At 52.0% G+C, this 25,876-nt stretch overlaps 1 protein-coding gene across 9 annotated transcripts in view; it reads left to right on the top strand.

Moving 5' to 3' along the window:
- The window catches only part of Rgs3 (regulator of G protein signaling 3), a 127,288-nt gene that overhangs the window by 84,618 nt on the left and 16,794 nt on the right, over positions 1-25,876 (top strand). Inside the window, exon 1 of one of the 9 annotated variants that reach the window (XM_075946889.1) lies at positions 7,215-7,354. The exons of 4 other annotated variants lie outside the window; for them this stretch is intronic. The gene's annotated coding sequence lies outside the window, so the exon portion shown is untranslated. Of the gene's footprint in view, positions 1-7,214; positions 7,355-8,668; positions 8,692-11,479; positions 11,822-12,057; positions 12,192-13,374; positions 13,493-25,876 lie in introns of those variants that run through there. 4 more of the 9 variants (XM_075946891.1, XM_075946888.1, XM_075946893.1 and 1 more) reach the window with 4 other exon arrangements.

Here is a 25,876-nt window from a genome sequence, read left to right on the forward strand (position 1 = left end):
TGGGTTTTGCTAATCCACTGGTTTAAGACGCCAGCCCCTAAGTAGCTCGGAATCAAAGGGATCAAATTTCAGCCTCCCGCTCCTCTCCCCAACCCCTCTCCTCGGAGAGCATTCTTTTTCTTTCCAACTCCTCGGACTGCTGGTCTAGCTGAGGCAGACTGCCTCTTTTACTGCCTTGCTCTCAGAGGCAGCCATTCTTTTCCTCTTCAGCTCTTAAGGAAGAGGGAACAACTGCCTCTATGCCCTCTCTTACTTTTCTTTTTCTTCCCATCTAGTCTCTGAAGAGGGTCCCCTGCCATGCCCCCAGCCATTCCTAAGTCTTTGGTTCCAGTGTAGAGCACATGGTCGTGGTAGAAGATTTGGCGAGCACTGGCTGGGAGCCAGGCCAATCCTGCCTTGTCTCTTTTGGTCCTCACTAGAGCCTGATGTGGGATGCTCTCCTCATGAGAACTGACTCCCGCTCTACTCAGTTTATAGATGAAGATACTGGGTCTTAGAAAAGTTAAACTTGCCTGAGATCACACAGTAAATGTCTGGGCAGGGCAGCCGTGCCCAGAGGACCTGTCACAATTGTTTGATTCTACTGTTTGCTTGCTACCACAGACCATTCCAGTTGGGGAGTCCTGGCAGGGCTGGGCAGTCACAGTCTTGTCTAAAGGCTACCCCTGTGGTCTTGACCATAAAGCCTGGGTCCCAGCCTGACTCTCCAAGGCTCTCCTGGCTACAAGGGTAGGAATGTCCCTTCCTCCCAAAAGTCCTTGTTCCTTTCTACGGGCAGGCTGTTCCTGGACCCTGTTGTCCGCCTTCAATGGACCTGATGGCTGCAGCCCCCAAGGAGGCCATCATGACTTAGCACCCCTTTTAAGACACTTTCTGAGGCATGCCTCAGAGCTGCCCCACCCACACTGTGCTTGCCAGAGGAGTGTGTTCATCCTTAGCATCCCGTACCAGGCAGCTAGTTCTATCTCACTTGCAAGCCTGTGAGTTCCTTAGGAGCAAGTGGAGGTCATAGCTTGATTCATTTTCTGTTCTCTTGTTGGCTGGCCCAGAGGAGATGCTCACTCGTTGGTGTAGAACTGAATCCAGCTGTTCAGTGGGACCCTCCTTCTAGTCTAGAGTGGAGATGAGGAAACAAGATCAAAAGGGGGAAGTGACATTTGTGACCAGGGTCACAAGCAAACTGGTGTTAGAGCCCTGGGGTCAGAGCTGAGACTTCACAGCTTCGCAGATATCAGCAGGCCCACACCTCCGCTTGATCTGTGAGGCAGTGTGGCCAGGTTTGCACCAGGATCGAGGGTTAAGCCCTGTCCCCATGCTCACACAGGCATCCCTGGAGGAAAGAAAGCCTGATCAGAACTGCTCCTTGGTTCTCTAAGTCAGAGGGCTCCCCTCTCTATAACCCTCCTGCTTTCAGAAGAAAACAAAGCAGGATGCGGAAGCCCTGGACTCGAATACTGACTTATCTAGTACTCACTGTGTGACCCTGGACAAATCACTTCATGTCTCTGATCATCTGTTTCCTTCCTCAAAAACAGTGAGGAAGCAGAATCCAGGTGGTGTCCAGGGCCCAGCAGAATGCAGACTAACCAGAGTGACTGTTGTAGAGTCGTTATGCTCTCCCAGCTCAGGCTCCTTATCATAGTTACTGTTCCTGGGGTACGGACATATCCAGACACTTGACATTGAGATTCAGAGGATGGGCAGTAGTCAGCGCCTCGGGACTCCGGGAACAGGGCTTCACCCTGAAACAGGAGAACATGTGTGTGGTTATGTGTGAGCGATGGATGTGGTTAGTATTCCTCATTCCCCCACACATGGATGACAGCGAGCGCCATATTCAGCTCATACCAGAAGAGGTCCCAACTACAGACACCTGTGGAGAAACCCTTTCCTACTTCCTCTCCATCCCAAGGTTCCTGCCATGGGAAGCATCTCCATTCGTCTGACCGGTGTCCCCTCGGGCCTCCTTCCTTCCCTGTGCTCAGCATGTCCTGGACTCTTGCTTGACTTCATGTATGTTGTGTGCACATGTATTCTTCAACCAGCCCTCCTGCTCGCTGAGCCTCAGGCTAACTTTCCAGGAGAGTTGTTGCTGATCAATCTCCCTTCTTTCCGTTTCCAGTGTCTTCTGCACACCTTCTCAGAAGCATCTTTCCTTTGCGGCTAATATCTGTCATTCATTGCTCAGACAAAGCAACTCGAGATACATTTTCTATAGAGGGTTCTTAATGCCGTTATTGCATGAAAACAGTATTCAGTGGTCTGCCTGGCTGGAACATTGAGGGTTATGTAGGCAGCAGAGGAAGTGGATCACCACTTACGGCAGTCACATTCAACTCCCAGGAGTCTTTGGGAACATAACCACCATATATATCTTAAAGTGGAGGACAGAGTGTGTATGCCGAGTAACTGGGATTTTGGTCAAACCGTGGAATCAAATGTGGAACTGAAAGCCTCCCTTGTCCCCCGGGGAGATCAACAGCTTAACAAGCCAATTTGTAGAGGACAAGACCAGGATAGAAGCCAGAACTTGGCCAAGGGCACATAGTTGGTGACTTGAAGGTCTGTTAGAGGGGATGCAGATGGTCTTAGAGAGCAGTGTTCTTTTCACTTAGCAGCTATGGCATTAGAAAGTCCCCAGCCTGGGCGGCGTTACCTGCTCAGCGGGCATGGCTACAAATTCCGGGCACGTTCCGACTGGAAGGGGATGAACGGGCTTTTGTGTTTTACCTGGAGCTGGGCCGCGTGAAGTGTGGTGGGGGCTGGCAGCCACACTCTGCTTCCTGTGGGCTATTCTAAAAATAGCAACGGGAACACTGCTGAGGGGAAGAGGAGGGGGCTCCTTGGGAGCTGGGTGGGGATGCCTCTCCCCTTCCTCTTCCTGTCAGGCCCTCTGTGAGGAAGTCCTACAGGTTCACTTAATTCAGATCTGGGAAGGTCCTGGAGCCTCTGTCTTCACCTCTCTCTTCGTCCACACTAGCAGGCCCTGGAGGCCTAGACATCTATTTTACAGGCACCAAGCCTGGGGTCAAGGTTCCAAAAGGATCCTTTTCCTCCTTCCTGCTAATCAGAGGGCCACCTCGGGTCTCATAAGGCTTCTCTTGCAGCCTTGGGTGCTCAGGACCTGGGAACTTCTGGAACCGGATGTGGTCTTTCTTCCTGAGAGCCCCCTGCCAGGCAAGGAGCTCCACCCCAGCTGCCCTGTTCCCTGACCTCAGCCAGCTGGCCTTTAGCAAGGCACCTTCCCTGTATTGATGTCCCTTGTCACTTCCTGCAGTGTCTGCAGAGAACCAGCCTGGAAGAGAGAGGACCTCATGGCCCTGGCACTTTCTCTGCCCTTCCGAGGGACCTGTGATGTGCACAGGACATTTCTTACAATGCCTGACGAGGCAGAGGTTCCCAGTAAGAAAAGCAAACGTGGAGAAAATTAGTAGTGGTCCGTGATGGACTCTCCATGACCCTCTACCACAGTGGCATAGCGAAGTCATTGTTTAGTGCAGTTGATGTTGTGAGTTGATGTTTTCCATGGAGAAGACATAATATCGATGAACCAGGAAGAAACAAGGTTCACCCTTTACACTGCCCACTGTTAACTATTATTAACATTTTGGGGTGTATCTTGTCAGAAATTTGTTTCCCACACATATTTCTTGTTTTCGGTATGGTTTTTTTAAAATCTGATTCTTTTTTTTCATTTAACAGGATAGTGTAGCCACATTTCCCGCTGATAGATGATGCTCTACAACACCACTTCTAGAACATTCATTTCATAGGTGAAACCTGCAATATTTGAATCATCTTTAAGAGTTAGGTGCTCCAGTCATTTTGAGTCTGTATTGGCTACAAAACCCTGAGATAAAAATCCTTAGGAACATATCTTGTAATCTCCCAGCATCCAGTTTGTTCCTTAGTATTTTGTCTGACTCGCAATAAATATTTATTGGCAAAGGTTTTTGTTGGAATGAATTTGGAACAGTGGGATTTCGGGTCAGTGGGGGGAGGGGGACGTCCGTAAGCAGATTCTTGTTGGGGGGGGGCGGGCATCCGTAAGCAGATTCTTGTTGGGGGGGCATCCGTAAGCAGATTCTTGTTTGGGGGGGGCGTCCGTAAGCAGATTCTTGTTCCGGTAGCTGATTGGCTCTTCAGCACGACTGTGCTGATTTCTAATGCCATCTTAACTGGAGCTGTCTCTGTCTCTATCCCTCTTTCCCCAGGGCTAGGGATCAAACTCAGGGCCTTGTGCACACTAGGCCCACTCCAGTGGGAGATTTCCCATTTTAATACCGGAAGTCCTACTTCCCAGGAAACAGACCTCTTAGGAAGAGAGTGATTATTTCCCAGTGCCCTCGGTGGCACTATCTATTGTTACATTAAACATTTGTTTTTAGATTTATTTATTTCATGTGCATGTGTTGCTTGTGTGTATGAATGGGCACCTACATGCCTTCCCCATGCTTGCAGGGTGCAGAAGAGGGTGTTGGATCTTCTGGAACTAGAGTCACAGATGGTTGTGACCTTCCATGTGGGTGCTGGGAAGCAAAACCAAGTCCTCTGTCACAGCTACAAGTACACTTAACTTCCTAGCCAGCTCTTCAGCCCCTGCCATTCCATTAGAAAATAGGAATAAAAGGGCTCCTTTGATTACTGGAGACCCGGACCTGTGTTTACACGGTCTTTGGTCACTTAATCACCTCTTTGGGCAGTGTTCTCTTCTTTTGTCCGTATTTTTTCCCATTGAGTTGTTTATAGTTGAATTGTTCATGCACAGAGTTCTTTATGTAAGAAGGGTATTTGTGCACTAGCCTTTCCTCTGAAGTGTGCACCTTGACTGTAGCTGGCTAATGATTTGCCTCACTGTTTCCATGCCCATATTTCTGTATCAGGCAGCACACCAGTCCCGTAAGCATTTGTGTTCCGCTGCTACAGCCCACCCTAAACCTCTCAGCGGGCCATGACTCCCTTTGACTTTCTCTGTAGCTCCTAGATAGTGTTGAAATCATTTGCAGCTATAGCTTCCGGTTGCCACTGTTTTCAAACACTAGTTCTGTTGAGTTTTAAGTCCCCCTTAACTCTTGATTATGCTGCCAGTCAGGAAATCTGCAAACATTCTTGCTGTCACTTTGTAATGTCACACCGGCCCATCCTTGAATCTGGGCTTCCAGTCTCTGTGCAGTAACCATTCCTGAAGCTTTTCTCAGAAGCATCTGTGGGTATTCCCCATTCCACTTTCTTGGTTCCCCTGAGTCTGGGAATGTTTGGCTGTGTGTGAGAGTTAGAACTTGCTTAAACACAGGACTCCAGGTCCTTTCTTCTAAGAGGCCCCTGCTCTCCTGTTTTTACCGTTATACGAAGAGCACCGTTGACACGGCTTTCTCAGATCCCTTCGTGGAAGCAACCAGGCTTTCTCTTCCCATCTTTGGAACTGAGGAACGTCCTCTCTGGGCAGTGGTTCTCCACAGTAACTCCCTGAGCCACGTCAGTCTACACACCATCTTTTCCCTCGGCTCAAAGACATTTGCATTAAATATCTTCGGAATTGTGTTCTGTGTTAAATTTCTACTTGCTGAAATCTCTACTGCAAATAATAATTAATAATGATGATGCTGAGTACATAGTGTGCCTTCCTTCTGCCACAATGTGTAGTCTGTCCAACACAGTTGTTTTTATTTCCTCTTTATTGCATTTTTTTTTCATTCAAAGAAGTTTTATTGTTAGTAACTTGGGACGAGCAGATGTCCTTCAGGGAAAGGTTACAGTCACTGTGCTGCACCCACAGAATGCACCCGGATAGGATTGCTGTTGCTGTTTAGAGACCTGAGAGAAACAATGTAAGGGAGGAAATATTTGCTTTGCTCACAATTTTAAGATGTTCAGTCTGTTGTAGAGGGGAGGGTATGGCAGAGAGAAAGGCGGAGTGAAAGACGGAGGGGAACAGAAGAGAGGGAAGAAACAAAGTAATGGGAGGTGACCGCACTCTAATCCCTGCCTGTCAACTCCAACCCCAGAACCAAGATTGACCCTGGCACTGCTCAGTGCCGACTGTGTGACCAATAGTGACAGCCTTGGGAGACTTGAGCTACTGAGGGTCCCGAGGCAGAGAGAGAGAGAGAGAGAGAGAGAGAGAGAGAGAGAGAGAGAGAGAGAGAAAGAGAGAGAGAGAGAGAGAGCGCTCCCAGAGATTCTCCAGTGAACTCAGAGCTAGGAATCATCCATTCTTTTTGTCTCCATTTCCCTTCTCAGGCATCTGCCCCCTGGGCCTCCTGGGTGCTCTTTTAGCAGATCTCGCTCTGGGCACCCCTGCTGCTTCTGACAGCTCCTTAAACAGCAGCCAAGAAGACTCTTTCTGCTGAACAAATCTGCTCACTGTCTTGCTGCCGAATGTTTGTTGAGTGACTGCACGAACGAGCAAACACTTTAAGAGAGCCTGGTGTGCTAAGGGCCAGTGATCTATCAGTCAGGAATTCAGCTACTGTAAGAGAACGAACCCCACTCCAGTAAGCTACAGCCCAGGGATGGACTCCGGTGGATTAGGGAGGGCAGATTTGTGTAGGATTGGTTGGATTGAGCACCTTGGCCAATGCCACCAATAACCAGTTTCACCCCCTCACTGCTCTACCTGTTTGTGTGTTGACTCACTACCTCAGTGATGGTGGTAGATTCCAGAAGAGCCAAGTTCTAGCCTCATGGTTTGACTCCCTCATTTCAGCAGCAGTACAGGGCCCGAGTCCTCCCAATCCCAGTCACTGAAGAATGTAGAATGTGTGAACAGACTGGCTGAGGCCTGGGTCACACAGCCATCTCTAGAGTCGTGTGAATCCCCAGAGTAAGGTGAATGGAAGCTGGTTAGGCCGACTCTCAGCCACCCTCCAGCAGGGCCCTCATGGCCGCAGGGAGCTCTCGGTCTGGTGTGGCGCAGGGACAGTTGGGAGAGGCACAGACAGCAGCCAGTTCTGAGTAACACGCGAGGAATCGGGACAGGAGTGGCTGGCTGGCCGCATCAGGGGTGTTTGCAGCGCGCCAGGCGCTCAGGGTACGAGAGAGCTTGTTTCAGATTATGACCTGGAAGCAGAGCAGAGTCAGTGCGGGAGTGAGGAAGACGAAGGGAACGTGAGGTGAGGCTGGAGGAGGGTTGGGTGGGGCCGTGGTGCTAACCCACAGCCCTGTGACAAGAACTTTGAACTTGGTTCCAAGGGCAGTGGTAGCTGCTGGGACTGGGTTTGTCTGGTAAAGAGCTCACAGTGGCCTCCTCAGAAGGGAACAGAGAGCCTTTTGGAGCTATTGCTCTTCCACACTGCCAAGGAGAGACGACGGTGGCTTCGATCAGAGCAGAGGCACTATCTCAGATGGATAGGAGGTGAGACCTACAGGAGTTGGTGATTGGTGGGTGGAGGGGCTTGTGAGAGAGACTGCCTCGGGCACGTAGTTTGGTGCTGGTCCTACCGGAGCCCCGGGCACAGTGGAGAAGTGAGAGCTTCAGTAACTAGCTTCCAAGGCTGACTCTAGGAGGTAGTGTGGATCCCAGTTAGTGAGTTCTCACAGAACAAGGCTGCTTTAAGTCAGAGCCTCTAATCATGTGAGCAGGATGCTCACTGAGCAAGTTCTGTTACACCTGGCCTGGCCTGTACTTCATTTAGTGGGACATGTCCTTTGAGCCCATGCTCAGATGTGGCAATGAAGAGTTGTCCTTCCAAACCCTCTCAGTTTTACTACTTCCCACAGTGCGCACCTGCGGTAGGTGAGGCCCCTGCGCCATTCTATAGACTTAAGTTTTGAGGGGACTGATTTAGACCAGTACTCATCTTGGAGACCGAACCACTGAGGCTCAGACGGGGTTGTCTCCATTTCTGAAGGCGGCAGGAAAGTTATTGTGGCACTAGAGTCTCCTCTGCTGACCTTCTGCTTTGATGGTCTGAGCTCCAGCCCAGCTGTCCGAGCAGAGGGCAGGAATAAACTACTCCTAGCAACTAAGGTCACAGGCCTGGGGCTCCCCGTGGTTCAGCCTGCAGCTGAACACTTCCCAGGGACTCTGGCTGCCAAGATACAACCTGGCCCTGGAGCTGGAAGAAGCGTAGTGGGTCAAGGATTGCTCCCCAAACTTTGAACTCTTAGGCCAGCATGTGGACAGTTTGGATGGATCCAGGGAGGGAGACGGCACAGTGCCTGGCCAAGCTGTGCCGTGACAGGTACCCAAGGTCAGGCCAGCACTGTGCATGTGACAGCAAAGCATGTTCCAGGCAGGATGCAGGAGCTTGCTGGGGCTGCTGGCAGGTCTCTGAAATAGCTACAGGGGGTGGCCTTTGGCTTCCTACTTGCAGGGCTTCTTGTCTGTGTCTGGGAGCATTGTCATTGTGGGTAGGACCGAGTCTGGTATGCTGCTCAAGGCTGCTGAGATGAACGGATGGCAAAGCAGACATTTCAGAAGTGTCAGGTGGAGGCAGTGTATGCAGTTAGGAGCCAAGGTCTTAGAACTACTCCTCCCGGTCTCAACACAAAACCAGCTTTCACGTCCGAAAGTACGAGATAGTTGATTCTGGAGTCAAATATGAATGATCAGCATCTAGTAAAACAGATTTAGATTGCCCCAAATATAGTACAATGAGGTTTTTTTGCTTTTTGTTTTTTTTTTCCAGTAAAAGAACAAAGAAAATCATAAATCAAAGCTCTTTTCAAATTCGTGGGTAAAAACATCAGGTAGGTAGGTTATTACACAGTGGAGAAGTCTCGCCAGAGGCCTCAGATGCTGGGTGCCCTTAGCCTCTAGGTTGGCGGAGTCAGTAGTCTGTTAGTACATCCCAAAGGCTCCACCTGACGGGCGTGGGCAATGGACGGCTGTGGAAGGGAGGAACGATAGCCCAAGACCTTCAGCTTTGCAAATCTCCATGCTGACGGGAGTTCCCATCAGTCATCAGTCTTGTAGACTCTTAACCACAAGCAAAGGTTTCTCTCCCCCTCCTCTCTGGGAGCTTCCGTTTATACCATGTCCCTTTTTTATGTCTTACTGTCTGGACCCATCAGAAGAGCCAGCTATTCACAGCCTGCTGTCCATAAATGCCAGCTGTCAGCCCACTCGGGCAACTACTAGGCACGTCCATTACCCCTCAACAGATATGATCACAGTGAGCTTCCTGTTGACACCTGCCCTCCCGAGGAGTAGGCACAGAAACAACCTGCTCCCTGCAGTCCTGAGCAGTGGGCGTGACACACACGGGCACTGATACTGCAGGTGGGGACCGGCCTGCCATGTGCTCGCCTCCAGGGTCCTAACAGCAGGGCAGGTTCCAAAGCCATGCACTGCTCTTCCGGGTAGCATTGCCTTGTTTGGAGGTCACATGGCATGTCTGCTCAGGCCCCTGGTGGAGGCTCTGTGATAGAGCAGAGACTCCACGGGGTCTGAAACCATACACTGAAGTTTCTTGGCTGACCCCATGGTAGAGCGGACCTTTCTGCAGAGAATCAGTAGACCCCTCCTAAGTGGGCCAGCACACACACTGCACATGTTCAAATGTCATTGTCAAAACCATTGTTCCCCCAGGTGGAATCTTCAGGGACAAGGGCTTCCATTTTCACATGGCTCTTGACAGGGTCTTGGGACAAACTGGGGACTAGAAGGGAAGGTATGCAGAGCCTGTGGCAGCAAGTGTGCAGGGGGCAGCCTGTGTCTGGAGCCCAGAGGCCCCTCCTTTCATAAATGGGAGGTGGATCCTTGCTGAGTCTTGGTTCTAGCTCTAGGAGCCGCCATTGCTGCTCACTAAACTTGTGAGTGTGGGACATGGTGGGAAAGTGAGTGGGGCTTGATTGTTGCCCTGTTCTGCTATCATGCCCCTTGGTAGACTTCTTAATTTCTGCCTATCACCTGTGAAATTTAGATATCAGACATCATATCTGATAAGGCTCTAAGGATTTAACGAATCATTGCAGTGCTGACACAGGATGGCAAATGAATATCTGTCACACAAATATGGATTAGCAAAGGAGACTGGGTCCTAAGCGGCCATGGGGCACCAAAATGTCACCCCTCCTCTGTCCCCATCCCTCCCCCTAGGAGCAGTGCCATCATTGCTGTTAGACCAATAAGCACTAGGCTGCCGTGGATGGAGCCCGAGACACTCAGAAATTCCTGCGCCAAGCCTAGCCACACAGTTGCTCTGTTTCCTTGGCAAAGTCACCATCTCTGTGCTTCTTTTCACAGCTGTAAGTGGGAAGAGATGGCTCTCCAGAAGAAGCAGCTTGGCCAGGGTGATGCACTGGTCCTGTAGTGTAGGCTGTACTTTGAGGAGGGCATTGACTTTGCTGTTGGTGTTGGGGTAGTGGAGAGGCAAGAGGTAGTGGCTTCCCTGGGCTCCCTGGGCTCCCTGGGTGCTAGATTCTCTCCAGCCCTTCTTGGCTGGCTCCTCAGGGTTCCAGCCCTTCCTCTGTATGCCACTGTTCAGCACATTAACGAACCCTAATGCCCTGGGTTGGCAAAGCTGTGTTGCCCCTCAGAGTACGATGTCTAATTATGGCCTCGTTCATCTGATGGCTGCCGTCCATCTCAACAGATTGGATATTAGCTTTGCGAGTACAGAGCCCAACCCATGCTGTCTGTAAGAATGGCCTTGGCTCCTTTTATTCCCCGTAAGATGAGCACTGAGTATAGTTTTTAAGTAACCAGTCCCACAAGAAGTGTTTCGATCATTGACCCGGCTAAGGACCCTCTTATAGCCACGGCTTATGTGTGCTTGTGAGTGTGAGAGACACAGATGGGCAGGCAGGATCTTAGCCAGAGATACCTTTATGGAGAGGGAGAGGCCAAGGTACCATACTGAGCTCTGTTCTAGGGTTCTGGGAAGAAAGTGGGGTGCCAGCCTTCCTCAGGGCGCACCACCCACATAAGAGCACAGCCAGGCTGTAGGGTCCAGCGCGGGGAGGGCGCAAGTGCTGCTTGCAGGAGCGGGGAAGCCCTGTGGTGAACAGCGGGCAACCCTGGTCCCTCCAGTTCTTCACGTGTGAGGAGCGGAGGAGACCCCACCATTCAAGATGCAGATGGAGATTAAATGAACTAATACAGGCTTGGGCACAGAGTCTGTGTTCAGAAGAGGGGCCTAGAGTCAGCTCTTTGAGCACTCTAGATTCTGAAGGTGCCCCATTCTACAGATGAGGAAACCAAGGCACAGGCAGAAGCAGGGACTTACACAAGGAAACCTCACCATCCTGGGCTTTGTCTCCCCTCTCTCTTGGTTGCTGTCATGGGCACTTCTTGGCAGTTGTGGGGAGGAAGATTAAGTTCTCTGTCTATCTCAGATTTTTCAGGGTTTGGTACACCAGGTGCCCAGTAAAAACACGTGTTTCCAGCTGTGCTGGACAATGATGTGAGAAAGACTGAGGCCACCACTAGCTGACCCTGAGGGCAGCTGTCCCCTGGGACAGAGCAGCATGGGGGTGGGGGTGTGACAGGGCCAACTTGATGATTGGCTGGGTCTCAATAGGGCGGGGCAGCCTCAGCTCTGCCCTGCCCCAGCCCTGGGAGACCTCAGGATGTGTGTGGGTCTCAGGGTGGAATCCACTGAGGAAGGATGGGCACCCCTCCCTCCAGAGTAGTACTTTCGGGGACCTGCTGGGGACCTGGGGAATGGGTAGCAAGGGACCCAGGAATGGCAGCTTTAGTTGAATACAAGCCAGTCTCCAACTAGTGCACACTTTCTGCTAAAGGATTGGCCAGCGAGGACTCTCCTCTTGAGACATCCTTGGGGGAAAGTGGTTTAGGAAAATCACAGACTTTTCTCTTTGATGAAAGCAAGAGAGTCAAGTCTCTCTTCTGAGCGGCGGTGGCCGGCTGAACCGGGTACGTGTTTGGGAAGGGCACTGGCTTGCAGGAGAAGGAAGAGGAGGACAAGTAGGAGGAGGAAGAGGAGGGATGGGTGATGCAAGGATTTTGAAAAAAATAAAAAATAAAACCTACCTCCATGTGGGAGGTGGAACCTGGTCATTTGGTCCTGCTTTTCCCAGCAGGTACCGCTCCCCTGGGGAACTTGGGTAAGTCCATAAATAGCTCCTACTGACACAAAGGAGCTCTGTCTGGGGAAGGCAGCCGCTTGACACGCCGGCCGGCTGCCTGCCCGCCCGCCCTCGGGAGGAGTGGGGTGGAGACCCGGGCGGGTGGCCGGCAGGAGCTGCAGCTAGGAGTTGCCTGGGTCCTTGCTGGAGTGTGCTGGGTAGGTGCCTTCATGACAAAGGTGTATCTGTGGTGGTGGCGGGCAGCGGGAGGGTCGTCTTCTTCCGGATGCCCCGGTCCTGGTTTCTATTGTTTCTTCCCCAGGGCAGCCATTGAGAGACATTTTGCAACCAAACCGGCTCTATTCTGTTCTGGTGTGTGTGTGTGTGTGTGTGTGTGTGTGTGTGTGTGTGTGTGTGTGTGTGTGTGTCTGTCTCAGGGGGCGGTAGCCCCTCAGAGGTAGGGGACAGGCTCCCCTGTGTGTTGTTTCTCTGTTTCCGAGCTAGCCAGCAAGCTTTTCTTTCTAGGAGAGACCAGGAATGTTTGGTGACCAGTTGGGACAGTGCATGGGGAAGGAGGTTGGTTATTGTGTCAGGGTTGCTGGCCACACACCAGGAGTCACTGGGGATGGCAGTTGGGGAAGAGGTGGACTCCTAAGCCTGTCTTGGGGAGGGGGGGTTTAATGCTAGTCTCTGAGATCTGCCTTTGGAAACACAAGCAGGCTTGCTGTATGCCCCATGAGCTCAAAGCCACCTCCCTATCCTGCCAAGGGAAGAGCCTGCACCTGCTTCCATGGCTCCAGCTGAGACCCAGTCACTCTCAGAGCTAACCCCTGTGAGTAGTCAGAGACCAAATCTGCTCTCAACTTGGAGGGTTCATGTCTTTACTCTTGTCCCAAAGGAACCCCAAGTCTTGGGCTAGAATGGGATCCTGAGTCCAGAGAGAGGAGAAGCCTTGACTAAGTTCAAGCAGCAGGTCTATGACTGAGCCAAATCAGGAAGGAGGAAGGACCTCTGCCTCCCAGAACAGTGAGGGCAGGACAGGACACAAGAGAAGCCATTACCTAGCCCCGAGCTACAGGATCCCACTTGAGTCTGGCATTATTTGCTCAAGACTTAGCCACCAGGCCCCTCAGCAACTCTGGAGAAGTATTTCCCATCTAGGCGGTCTCTGGCTTATACTGTGGGCACTTTGCTCCTTGTTCGGGTGACTGGAGTGGTTGCACACCACCAATGCAAGAGCTGCAGCAGCTTGCTCCTCTGATGCTGGCAGGATCTCAGCCAGAGTCAAAGTTTCCACCCAGGCCACCTCCCCTCTTCCTCAGCCCTAGCATGTGGCATGGTTTAGCCCAGGGCGGGGAGCCTCTAGGGAGCCAAGTTGCAGTGTGAGGGCAACTCAGGCCCAGCCTGGCATCTGAGAAACAGGAACATAGTGAGGATGGAGGCCATTGAGACAGTGACACCCTGTCGGGAATTCTCCAGGGCTTTAAGCCAGGCTGGTCCATCAGGCTCCTGATTAAAGGTATTAGTATCAATGAATGTAGCTGCCTTCCCGGTTTTCATGCATGCTGTCTCATTGGCCAAGAAAGCCCCTCTTTTCTGTTCTCTCTAGATCTTAATCTCACCTAACTTCCATACCTGGAGTGAATACGTCTGTCTACTGGTGGTAGCATCTCCGGTGGCTGCTTGTGTCCTATTTATGCATGATGTGGATTTTATTCATCTCTTAGTCACCCACGAACCCAGCTTTCTCCCAGGGCGTGGTTGGAGAAGGGTGTTGAGATGCCCTGGTGAGCTAGGGTGTTTTGTTTCCCCTGAAGGCCATGCTCTGATGTCCAGGTCAACTCAGACTGTTCATCCTGTCTCTGTGACTGACAAGAGAGTGGACACAGCCAGGAAAGGACCTGGCTGCTTAGGAGGAGCCTTAGTCTCTACACATGTGCAGATACGGAGGGCCAAGGAGCTGAAGGCTGGGTTTGGTGGGAAGTGAGGCAGGGAGAACTTTTACTTAAGCCTGCCTAATGCCATAGAAAGAGCCTATTCAGGGGTCTTACGGTGCTGGTGGTGTCCGTACTGTAGCCCCGCCGTCGATGGTAGAAGGTACAGCCCTGGATGGACCCATGGTAACAGTCATGCCTTGTCCTTTGCACAAACTACAGAGGCTTGGAGCTCAGCTTCTTGGACCACTTTGGAATGGTCATTGCTTGGGCTAGATCTGCCAGGGGTCTGCCTGGCTCTCAGAAGAGGCATGCCTAGAGTGGGTAAGCCCATGCCCAGTCAGATCCCTGGGGAGTTTAAATGCTGCTTCCTATTTGGTCTCTGAGTCTCTGGAGCTGCTGGAGTCTGTTTACCTTTTGAATAGAGAAGGAATTGAGACAGAAAGGAAACGTTCACCCAAGGTTACATGGATCTGGTTGCTCAGTCCATGTCTCTCCCCATTGCATTGTATCTCAGGGTATATGGGTTTCATCCTGGAGCACTCTCTCTCTCTCTTTTAGACTCCCCAGCAACACACTCCTTTTGGACCCCTGGGCTTACTGATTGAGCTTGCTGACCTCTGGAAAATCAATGTATGTGGTAGAAGAGGTCCAGGAGACCCAGCTGTGTCTCCTACCTGCTCAGTGCACCTTAGGGAGATTCACCTATGTTTCTAGCTTAGTTCCCCTTTGGGAGCAGCCAGGGACTGGATCAGATATTGCTAGGCACATTTCCACCATTGGATTCTCTGGTTCCCTGCAGATCTAGGTTCAAGAGTCAGGGTCAAGACAAGGCTCAGTTTAGAAGCAGCCTCTGACCTCATTGTGCCTTACTCAGGCGCCTCTGAGGTAGAAGCCTTCTCATGCAAGCTGCAACCAGGCCCCTGCTGGGAGGTTTGTTGTTTGTGGAGCCTGTCTGTTTCCAAGATGTCATTGCTCAGGGAAAACCATCATTCCTCCCAGGGATAAACAAGGCTTCTTATGGCTCATCCCCTAAGTCCAGGGAGGCTGGAGCCACCCACAGCAGGCCCTCTGGGCTCAGTCCCAGGGAGCTGATGCCTGTCTCCCCCCACCCTGCTCTGTCCCACTTTACTAGTGAGCAGAGTGGGGTGGAGGGGGAATGCACTGCCAGCCACTCGGGAAATCAGAAGGTCTGGGTACTAAGGAATGGATGTGTGGAGAGCTGCCAGGTGTACCCTCTACCCCAGTCTGCCCAAGCTGCTGCCACCCAGGCTCCCAACTTAGGGAAATGGGCTGTGTGGTGAGTTACAGGGATTAGAGGGAGGGAGGAGCACTCACCATCTTCGCTGTGTGGTGAGTTACAGGGATTAGAGGGAGGGAGGAGCACTCACCCTCTGCGCTGTGTGGTGAGTTACAGGGATTAGAGGGAGGAGCACTCACCCTCTGCGCTGTGTGGTGAGTTACAGGGATTAGAGGGAGGGAGGAGCACTCACCCTCTGCGCTGTGTGGTGAGTTACAGGGATTGGAGGGAGGAGCACTCACCCTCTGCACTGTGTGGTGAGTTACAGGGATTGGAGGGAGGGAGGAGCACTCACCCTCTGCGCTGTGTGGTGAGTTACAGGGATTAGAGGGAGGGAGGAGCACTCACCCTCTGCGCTGTGTGGTGAGTTACAGGGATTAGAGGGAGGGAGGAGCACTCACCCTCTGCACTGTGTGGTGAGTTACAGGGATTAGAGGGAGGGAGGAGCACTCACCCTCTGCGCTGTGTGGTGAGTTACAGGGATTAGAGGGAGGGAGGAGCACTCACCCTCTGCGCTGTGTGGTGAGTTACAGGGATTAGAGGGAGGGAGGAGCACTCACCCTCTGCGCTGTGTGGTGAGTTACAGGGATTAGAGGGAGGGAGGAGCACTCACCCTCTGCGCTGGGTGGTGAGTTACAGGGATTAGAGGGAGGGAGGAGCACTCACCCTCTGCGCTGTGTGGTGAGTTACAGGGATTAGAGGGAGGAAGGAGCACTCACCATCTGCGCTGTCGTTTGTTGGCATGTTAGCCTTGGTCTGATAACAGAACCTAGAGATAGGTGGCAGAGGGTGAGCGGACATGAAGAGGGACAGAGAAAAGGCTGGGCAGAGCCTCAAAGAGCTGAATATCTGGCTGGAACCTTGAAACAAAACTAGAGGAGGTTAGGGAAGGAGCCATAGAGTAGATGCTGCCATGGATTGTAACTGGTGTCCAGTCAGGACATGAACATTTCCCTGAAGAGACTGTAATTGACAGAGTTCCCAGTTGGTCCAAATAGCAACTTGGTTCTGTTCTTTTTGCCTCTCTTCTTCTGTCCCTCCCCCCTCTACCAATCCCCTCTTCCTCCCCCCTCTACCAATCCCCTCTTCCTCCCCCCTCTACCAATCCCCTCTTCCTCCCCCCTCTACCAATCCCCTCTTCCTCCTTCCCACCAATCCCCTCTTCCTCCCCCCTCTACTAATCCCCTCTTCCTCCCCCCTCTACCAATCCCCTCTTCCTCCCCCCTCTACCAATTCCCTCTTCCTCCCCCCCTCTACCAATCCCCTCTTCCCCCCTCTACCAATCCCCTCTTCCTCCCCCTCTACCAATCCCCTCTTCCTCCCCCCCTCTACCAATCCCCTCTTCCTCCCCCCTCTACCAATCCCCTCTTCCCCCCCACCAATCCCCTCTTCCTCCTTCCCACCAATCCCCTCTTCCTCCTTCCCACCAATTCCCTCTTCCTCCCCCCCTCTACCAATCCCCTCTTCCTCCCCCCCTCTACCTATCCCCTCTTCCTCCCCCTCTACTAATCCCCTCTTCCTCCTTCCCACCAATTGCCTCTTCCTCCCCCCCACCAATTCCCTCTTCCTCCCCCCTCCACTAATCCCTCTTCCTCCCCCCCTACCAATCCCCTCTTCCTCCCCCCCTACCAATCCCCTCTTCCTCCCCCCTACCAATCCCCTCTTCCCCCCCTACCAATCCCCTCTTCCTCCCCTCTACCAATCCCCTCTTCCTCCCCCCCTCTACCAATCCCCTCTTCCTCCCCCCTCTACCAATCCCCTCTTCCTCCCCCTCTACTAATCCCCTCTTCCTCCTTCCCACCAATCGCCTCTTCCTCCCCCCCACCAATTCCCTCTTCCTCCCCCCTCTACTAATCCCCTCTTCCTCCCCCCTACCAATCCCCTCTTCCTCCCCCCTACCAATCCCCTCTTCCTCCCCCCCTACCAATCCCCTCTTCCCCCCCACCAATCCCCTCTTCCTCCCCCCCTCTACCAATCCCCTCTTCCTCCCCCCCTCTACCAATCCCCTCTTCCTCCCCCCCTCTACCAATCCCTTCTTTCTCCCCCTCTACTAATCCCCTCTTCCTCCTTCCCACCAATTGCCTCTTCCTCCCCCCCACCAATTCCCTCTTCCTCCCCCCTCTACTAATCCCCTCTTCCTCCCCCCTACCAATCCCCTCTTCCTCCCCCCCACCAATCCCCTCTTCCTCCCCCCCTACCAATCCCCTCTTCCCCCCCACCAATCCCTTCTTCCTCTCCCCCACCAATCCCCTCTTCCTCCCCCCTCTACCAATCCCCTCTTCCTCCCCCCCACCAATCCCCTCCCCTCACCAATCCCCTCTTCCTCCCCCCCTCTACCAATCCCCTCTCTTTTTCTCCCATTCTACTCTCCTTTTTCTGTCAATCCTGTTAATTTCCCTGTGTAACACTCTTTCTGGGTCTTGGAAGCATCAACATAAAAGGCTCTGTCTGGGTAGGTAAGGGGTGGTGAGATGGGTGTGTTGGTGATCTCTTCGGGTGTCTCCTGGAGCCTCAGTGGAGCTCCCTACAGCAGTGAGGCTGTCTGATCATGCGCATGCATTCCTGTCCATCCTAGTTTTCCCACCTCATTTCTTCAGAGGTACGATTTCTGCCTCTATGTACAGATTACCCTCCAGCCCAGCCACATGCTCCTTCTCATCTCTAGAGGTGGTCTCATGTGACTTATAGGGACTTCAAGGCAGTGGCCTCACTTCACAGTATGTATCGCTCCTGCCTGCGGTTCCTCTGGCAGTTGTCAAATGAGATGAGGAGGAATCATGCCTATGGATTCCAGGTCATCTCACGGAAGACCAGATGTCTTATCTCATAGGTGGCTGTTGCTAAATACAGCCATGGAGATGAGGTGCCTAGGATGGGGGCACTGCCACAGAAGGTGATGGGGGGTGCAGGCAGCAGCTTTTTGGAGAAGGTAGTTGGAATGTGTTAGAGAGGTGTAGTAAAGGTGGGGAGCTCACGGGGAAGGATCTGCTGTCTCCAGCAGAGAAGACACTGTTGATGGCTCTGTAACTCTAAGCCTGGATCCTTCTAGAGAAGGATGAGAAGAACACAGCCCATGAGTCTTCACCAAATGAGCACACCATTCGGGTCAGACAGAAAACATCCCGTCCAGTGCACAAGAAATGTTTCGGCGTGCCCTCCGTCACTGCGGTCCTGTCTCTCTCTGCTTCCTACCATGCGCTTTGGATAAGCGGGGCCTTGAGTCCATGCTCTTTCATGCAGACGACTCAGCAACATGTCTCAAGTTTTATTTTGTTCATTCTATTACTATTTACTGTCTTTCCCTAGATGTGTACCTCAGTTTACCCCTTATTCTATATTTAGCAATGTTGTGAGTAAGTGTTGCAAGGGCCTCCTTGAACGTCTTTTGAAGCTCGTCCATCTTTCTTAGACATTCCTATACTGTACAATAACTGACTCACAGAGCGGTATATAATTAGCTGGGCAGATGCCATCGATTCCCTCGGCGTGGCGCCACATATGACAGCACCTGTTGCCCTTGTCTCTGCAACACTATTCATATCAGATATGGTGATGTCTAATTATCTTCTTAATTTACATTTCCTTGATGACTCATTAGGTCGTGGGTCTTTACATATGCTAACTGCTCATTTGGGTAACCGCTGGCAAGTATCTGTTCAAGCCTTTTCCTCACTTTCCTACTGGATCATGTCTTCCCCCTTTCCCCCCAGGTTTGTGAGAGCTTAAAAAAATATTCCAGATGTGTGTTCCTTATTGGCTAAACACACTGAGAATATGTTTCCTAGTCTGGGGCTTACCTTCTTATTCTTGTCAGGGAATATTTGAAGAAAAGAGGGTCTCAATTTTAAACAGATTAATCTGTTGCTTTTTTTTTTAAATGGGCTCCGAGTTCAGAAAGAGACCCTGCCTTGATAAATAAAGTGGGGGAACAACTGAGGAGACAATAATAATGTCAACCTTGATCGTCCACACACCCACACATGAATGCTCACCCCAAATCATGTGTGTCCACTTACATCACACATGTACACATTCAAAATAACAAAAAATATTAATAAGTAAAACCCAATACCATATGAATTCTAGGTGGCATTGGTTACCTCTATCTGTGTACACATCAGTAGGTTTAGTTATCAGAGTTAATGTTATATTGTTTTGAGGATAATTGTCTCGGATGCCGTGGCATGGGTGTGGGCTCACACAAGTCTGTGGAATGGTGTCTCAGGGACACCTTGAGAATAAACTTAGCCTTTTGCGACTAGAGGGGTCTCCGGCCTCGATGGATGGAAGCCTTTCCCTTTGCCCCGGACATTTTTATTTTTTCCATATTCACAGTTAAGCCAGTTGATTTCCATATGCTCAACACAACCTGAATGAAGCTTCCAAAAGTACAGTCAAGTGCAAATTCTCGATTCATTAGGTACCACAGTTTTTCAGGTTTCCTCAAACCAAGTTTTGCATAGGCTTTGCATCCTCGGGAAACTATCAGACAAGATTCAAAACGACGACAAAAGGTATCTGCTAAACCAAGTATGGATCAGGGCTAGGTGCTAACTCTGGAGCCGGGCCAGGGTTGTTTCTAACTCTCCTGCCAGGCCGGCAGGAGTTCTGCTACAGATAATGACAAAGAAGAAGAGTCTATACATTTTCACTGTAGATGAAACTCTTTTTATAAAAAAAATTTCAACCTGTGGTTGGCTTATTCTGCAGACATAAATCCTGCAGATATGGTAGGCCTTCTGAAGTTTTAAAGCGTTTTATGTTACATATTTAGACCTGAAACCCGTCTGAACAGATTTTTCTGCACAGTGTGATGCAGAAGTCCAGATTCATCTCCAGAGGAGATGCTTAACTTATCAAAAAGATAATCCTTTCTCACTGTGAGACATTGTCACCCAGATGCAGACCTGTGGCCGGGGGTACTGCGCTCTGGAAGGATGAACACAGCTTTTCAGGTCGATGGGGAGGCATTCTGGCATGAGTGACGGTTCCAGCGCAGGTGCCGAGTGCCTGAGAGAGCATGCGGCTGCGGGCGCGCTGGGAGCTGGGGAGAGGAGATGCCTTAGTGGCCATGTCTGTGGGAAGAGAGAGCACACAAGAGCATCAGCAGATTTAGCCGTCTCTAGGGGTGAGAAGGATTTGCTCAGGTCTGTGTGAGACTGAGGGGTAAAAGTCCCATGACTGGATACTGGAAGATGGGTTTGGAGCAGACCCAACCAAACCCAGCCCAGCATCACCCCTCCCAGAGAGGGTGCAGTTGGGACTCAGTGGCCTGCCTGAGCCTGTCAAGGTAACCTTGATCTGCATGGCTGCAGCTGAGTCTAACTTACAGTTGTGAATCTCAGGCCTTCCATCACTTCCAATATTAGTCACCAGGGCCCCCAGCACCACAGACTCTGAAGATGGAGGGTGGATCTGCTTTTCCTCCTTTTTTGGTCCTTACTGAAGCCTAGCCATGCATCAGGTCAAGATCTTACCCCTCTGAGTGGGCAGATCCTAGTCATGCCCAGGAGAGGAGAGGCTTGGCCTAGGTCTCAAAGGAGCCCAAATGACTGAACTCAAGAGAAGGCTAGGGGTATAGGCCGACCCCATCCTGTGGTTCTGAGGCCTTTGGTACAGGCCTCAGTTTCCTGCCTTGAGCTAAGCAGCTGTAATACTCCTAGGCTGTTTTAAGGAACAAAGTGTGTTTAGTGTTCTGTCCCAGAACTAAATGCAGGGGTGTGAGCTGACTGTCTGTGACGGTGATCCCCACAGGTCTAAGAATATGAATGCGGTGTTTGTAGGTGCTCCCTGAGCACCCGTGATGTGTGAGCTGACAGTGTCTGTGACTGTGATCCCCACAGGTCTAAGAATATGAATGCGGTGTTTGTAGATGCTCCCTGAGCACCCATGATGTGTGAGCTGACAGTGTCTGTGACTGTGATCCCCACAGGTCTAAGAATATGAATGCGGTGTTTGTAGGTGCTCCCTGAGCACCCGTGTGCTGGGATGTGGGGACTTGGCGTTTGAGTCACTATGCTTCACATAAAGCAACCCTGCCTTTAAAGCAGGCTGCACATGATCTCAAATGTGCTGGAGATGGGATTCCAACCCTGGTTTGTCCCCCTTCTTCACCACAATGACTTCTGTCCCATCATTTCTAGCTTTCAGAGTGCTCCCGTTCACTAAGTTTACTGCTCAGTGAAGTGTAGTTTGGGCTTGGCCCATGGTGCCCACCTGTAAGCAGAGAGTACCACCACGTGCTGCACACTGCTGTGCACCGGCCCTCCGTCCTCCTACCCCACTGTGTGTGCACCCCACTGCTGTGCACCGTCCTCCTACCCCACTGTGTGTGCACCCCACTGCTGTGCACCGTCCTCCTACCCCACTGTGTGTGCACCCCACTGCTGTGCACCGGCCCTCCGTCCTCCTACCCCACTGTGGCACACTAGCTTGGGCACATGGCTAGGAGATGGACGTCAACCCCAGCTTCCCTACCTAGTCTCGGTTGCCAGCCTCAGGACCACAGTTGTATTTGTGCCCTTCCCTGGGTCTTCTTGGCCCAGCAGAGCTTTTTGGTTCCGGGTTGATAAACCTAGCATAGGATGGTATAGGAAAGCCTTATTTGCAGTGGATCTGGGAAGGAACTGGTTTGCGAGGATCTCTAGGTATGTGGCATTGTAAACCACACTCCTACGTCACTCACATTTGACTCAGATTCCTGCCCTCCTGTGCCCAGTCACTTGGAGCAAGGGCAGGCCCTACCTGTGACATTGCTTGCTATTGCCCAGCACAGTTTCTTCCCCATGGGCACTCTGGGGGAATCCTTGGAAGGAGGGAGGAGGAAAGGAAGGAAGTAAAAGCAGTCAGGAAAGACCATGATGGAACATCAGAAAGAGAAGGCTTTGAAGGGCATGTGTGTGTCTGTGTGTGTGTGCACATGTATGTGCATGTGTCTCTGTGTGTTTGTGTATACATGTGAGTGCATGCTAATAGCTCTACCGCCTCAGATCCTCCTCCTGTGTGTTCTTGTGAGATGCCCTGGCTGAAGGGCTCTAGGTGGTAACTCCAGGCTCCCTTGCCAGCCTTCCCTGTGCTGTCTTTGTGGTCAGGCAGGCCCTGCTTTGGCTCATGAGGATTGAAGCCCTGGCTCACTTCCTACCCTCACTCCTCAGAGTGGCTCAGCAGATGCCTTCAGAGCCCAGCACATGCCAAGGCCTGCGTTAGGCCGCGGAGCTAAGACCAACAAGATCTACCCCTGCCCTGAAGGTGCCAGGTCTCTAGAGGGAGAGACTTGGGGGAAGGACCAGGGCCCTGCCTCAGGGGCATGGAAACTCAGAGGTAGGTAAGAGAGGTGGGCAGGGCTCTCAGGAGGGGATGAAAAAGGGATGGGAGGAGATCTGTGCTGCCCCTGGAGACCTTGGAGATCTGGTGGTGGCTCCGCGGGGCAAGGTCTAGGTGCGCGCAGGAGACAGAACCTTACTCTGAGAACTGTCTGCTTAGCTCTGGAGGGGCAAGGAAGGCGGGCCTAGAAATAGTGGAAATGAATAGCAATGGTGACAGTGGGACTGGGAGTTGTTCACTAGGGGGTCAGGACCATTGGCAGCACTCGGAAAATGAACAGATTCAGAGGCCCAGTGACTTGTCCAAGATCAGAAAGCAAATAAGTAGAGGAAATTCTGAGGGGAGAGGGTGAGAGGGCTAGGACATGGCCCCATGATCCGAGTGCTATTTCACAGTAAGGTTGGTACTCCCCGGCACACCCAAAGCCCGGCCCCGGCAAAGAACAGGGCCTTCTCCAGCAGTCTGCGCTGGAGTCTCCATCCTCTGCCTGCCCTCGTCTCCTCCTCCATGAGCCTCACCTGCCTTTCTTGCTACCTCAGCTCCCACAGCCCCTGGGGCAAGGCTGGGGTGGCACGAGGTTGGCCTGCTCTTCATTCCAGTCTCTAAGGCAGGCATGTCTTTTGCTGCTGTTTGGCTCCAGTGCCTGGCCCAAGCCTTGGCACATGACTGGGCTCTGTAAGCATTTTCTGAGTTACTCTAGGGGATGGGGGAGAAGGAATGTGCCAGGGCCTGGTCCTGACCACTAGGGAAGTATGACCGGGTCCTGGCATGGAGGTGGAGATCTGACAGAGCTCATAACATCTTTCGGGGCTACAGTTTGGACTTGGAGAGGCACTGGGGAGTCACATGAGAGTTCTAAACAAAGAAGTGGTTAAGTTCAGACTTCCAAAAGACAGTTTTCTTCCAGCACAGCACAAAGTATGGCCTGAGGAACCTGCGCTGCCTTTGGGAGGGCCACACAGTTTGGATGGGGTTAACGATGTGGAAAAGTGGAAAGATTCTTTTTTTAAAAAAAAAAAATCAATAAGCTTTTTTTCCCTAGCAGTTTGAGGAATTAAACAGAGAGCATATCATGTCCTGCTTTGCTGTTTGTCCCCTGGGTTCAGCTTGCTTGAGGTTGCCTGAGGTTTGATGAGGGACCATCCTGAGGATTTGGGGCTTGGGCCCAGGTTTGGGTTGAGGTGGTGGTGGAAGATCCACACCAGAGAATGACATGCAGGACTCTGTGCCACCGGTGGTGACCTCACACGGGGGCCCCAGGGGAGGAGTGAACTCAGAATGCATCCAGTCAGGGTCACAAGATGCTAATGAAGCTGACTGATTTCCAGAAAGTGGTCTTCAGCTCCATCCCTAAACTACATGCAGGTGCACCCCCCAGTACCACTCCTTTCCAGTAAGGTGTGTGGTATGCCTCCTTTGAGTGAACCTTCCCTGTCCTTTGTGCCACCAGCAAGGGCCTCCTGGTGACCTGGTCCTCCTCACACAGGACGGAGCCCTTCTTTACGTCTGCAGGCTGTGGAGTGACAGCATGGTGGATGACTGTCCTTCCCTCCAGCCTGTGAGTTCCTCTTGGGACGTGGGTGAAAGCCACCTGTGGAGGAGGGTGTTCTCGATGGGGTGGTATGTGATGGAGGTGCAGGGCTAAGATGAGGGACCTGGAACAGGCAGAGTAGCCTGTGATGGAGCCGAGCAGGGCTCAGTGGACCAGTCAGAGGAAGTCTACAGGTAAGTTCCAGGGCAAGCAGTGTTGGAGGTGGTCATGGCTACCGTTTACTGGCTACTTAGGTGGCGTCATAGTGTGGAACTCTGGACACATGATACCTAATTTTTCTTAGCAGCATCATGGTTAAGCAGTTCTTCTTCTTCTTCTTCTTCTTCTTCTTCTTCTTCTTCTTCTTCTTCTTCTTCTTCTTCTTCTTCTTCTTCTCCTCCTCCTCCTCCTCCTCCTCCTCCTCTTCCTCCTCCTCCTCCTCCTCCTCCTCCTCCTCCTCCTCCTCCTCCTCCTTCTTTTGGTTTTTCTGTAGTTTTGGAGCCTGTCCTGGAACTAAGTCTTGTAGACCAGGCTGACCTCAAACTCACAGAGATCAGCTTGCCCCTGCTTCCCGAGTGCTGGGATTAAAGGTGTGTGCCACCACTGCCCAGCAATAAAGTTGTTCATAATCCTTTATTATAGCTGAGGAAATAAAGACACAGAACCCCTAAGCCTAGGGTCTCTAAACCAGAAAGAATGAAGCAGGCTCAGTATCCAAAGCTGCCACCAGTGTGAGGGCTTGCTAGCCATTGTCCTCCCAGACTTTGACTGTGCTGCTGAATTGGGGGCTGGAAGACAATGATGTGGAGGGCTAAGCTGGTGGCAAAGGCACTGTTGGGCTCCAGGTTCTGTGTCTAGAAACCAGTCCTAGAGGACGGGCTGAGGCTGGATAGAGGGATCTCGGTATGGGTCAAGTGTCTAAGGTTTGTGGAAGTCAATATGGAGCCAGAGACCCAGAAACTGGAGGCCTATGGACCCAAAGTCCTTAAAGAGACAACCCAGCACAAAAGTCTGTAGCCTGGCAGGATTTCTGAGGGCCTCTCCGAGTTTTGGAGAGCTTCTTGGCTCCAAGAACACTTTCTGTGGCCTCTTTGCACCATGGCAGAGAAAAACAGGTAGCCAGAGATCCCACAGTTAACAAATGAGGGGGAGAGAACCCCAGTCTCCCTGCTTTCCAACCAGAGCTTGTTCTGAACCCTTCTGACTTGTGAGGGCCACCCTGCGATGGAGGCAGACACCAGCAGTGGGGCTGTGCTGGGAGTGGTTTCTGAGGGCATCTGCTATGCCTGGCACACAATGGAGCCAATGAATCATCAGCGTGAGAACCCCAGGTCACCTGTGGGGTCCACAGGGATGGCTCTAAAGTCAGAGGCTGTGGGGTACTGGGCAGATCATCTCCAGCAGCCCACAGCGACCCCTGAGACCTCGTCGCTGGTGGGGTTCCGAGGTCAGCGGCCACGGCATCATCGATGCCACCCTTCCTCAGCCTGCTACAAGCTCTGGATTACATTTGGGAGAGGATTTGATTAGGCCCTGGGCAATGGCTCCATTTAGAGATCATGGCTCATTTCCTGTGGCTGCAAGCAGGCGAGACAAAGACAGAATTGACCCTGCTCCAGCCTAGCCAAAGAAGTGATGGATGGAGGGATAGAGACCAGGGGGATATGGACACTCTGGGGTGGGGGTGGGGATGGGCAGCAGCAGCCTGTGGTGCTTGGGACCTCGTGCCCTGACATACCAGGCAAGTCTCCCTGTGCACCCTCTCTGGATTCTTGTCACCCCAGCCTGCTGCCCTCGCATGCCTGTGTCCTGCCC

The sequence above is a fragment of the Microtus pennsylvanicus genome, chromosome 13, assembly GCF_037038515.1.
Source record: "Microtus pennsylvanicus isolate mMicPen1 chromosome 13, mMicPen1.hap1, whole genome shotgun sequence".
Classification (NCBI taxonomy): Eukaryota; Metazoa; Chordata; class Mammalia; order Rodentia; family Cricetidae; genus Microtus; species Microtus pennsylvanicus.